Source organism: Leuciscus leuciscus (genome assembly GCF_965113295.1).
Source record: "Leuciscus leuciscus genome assembly, chromosome: 2".
Classification (NCBI taxonomy): Eukaryota; Metazoa; Chordata; class Actinopteri; order Cypriniformes; family Leuciscidae; genus Leuciscus; species Leuciscus leuciscus.
In genome coordinates this window covers 55,307,741-55,309,114 of record NC_138726.1, presented here as the reverse complement: position 1 = coordinate 55,309,114, position 1,374 = coordinate 55,307,741, and positions in this window count along the sequence as shown.

Genomic DNA, 1,374 nt, shown 5'->3' with positions numbered 1-1,374 from the left:
AGCCTGTTATCATCATAACTCTCATTTCCATAAATTATAATAGAATAAATGTCTTATTATGTCATTCTGACGTGAACTCTTCAAGGACCAATGAGAGTCTCCTGTTTTATTTTGTGCCTTTGTCATATATTTTGTTTTGCAGTCAACGTATTTTAACATTTTTGTGACACAAATTATGCATTTATAACTCTCTTTTGTCTGATGAAATATTAGAAATCTTAAAGTATTTTATTTATTTTTTAAATGGAAAAGGCACCGGTTTTATTGGAATGAACCTTTTGCGTTCTTAAATTTCATAATCACCAGTACGTTACCTATGAAACACACTGCAAATATATATATATTTTTTGTTGTTTTCTAAGCAGAACCTTGAAACATTCTGTGCTGAAAAAACCAAAACAAATCTTTATGGTATGGACAAGGTCACAGCTTTTGTCCAATCGAGCCGTTGCTGCAGACTGCATATGGCTGACTTAAAATTAGTCTTCTTAAATGTGCTCTCAGGGCAAGCGATGTTAAATCTTCATACAGACTGTTTAATAAAGGTTGCAGTCAGGTGAATGTCAAGATTTAGAGGGTTTTATCTGAGGACATAATGATCTGTCTAGATTTACATTGATCTGTCATTATGGGGGGATGGGGGGGGATTCAGAGGGATTTGTGTATTCTGAAAGTTATGAGTGTTTGTTGTCATGGCCTTTGTTATGCCTTTCAGTGAGACGTCCATTAACATCTGTTACTTGTAGTAAATCAGCAGCAGAGTCATCACAGCTAATACACTTTTACAAGACTGTTCCCCTAATTAATAATACTTTAATGACAATAGGCTACTCAAAAAGTGCTATTAGTATTACTAAGTAATACTATGTATTATTGAATTGCATTTTTCACCTGTTAAATTGAAGTAATAACACCAACTGTTTTTTTTTTCACATTAACATATAAATATAAAATGAATATATATTTTTTTTATTAAATAAATTCATATTTTTTTGCTATAAAAATATGAATATATATATTTGTTAATTGTTATATACAGTATATATATATATATATATATATATATATATGTATATATATATATATACACATATAACCCAGTATAACCCTATGACGCAACGGCGCCACAGAAGACCAACTCACGCGAAACAAATGTGCGACAAGGGCTGCGACATCGCTGTCATGTGTAAAAGTTAAAGCTATAATCAGAGCGCTGCATGTTGAGCTAATGTGCTAGCCTAGCGCCACAGCTGTAGTCGCACTATTCATTTGATAGATTGAAACCGAATTGCCTGATAGACAAGATGGCACAAGGTAAAGCTGTTTTTGATGTAACTTTTTTAAACATGAATATACATGAGATTGTCATTTAAT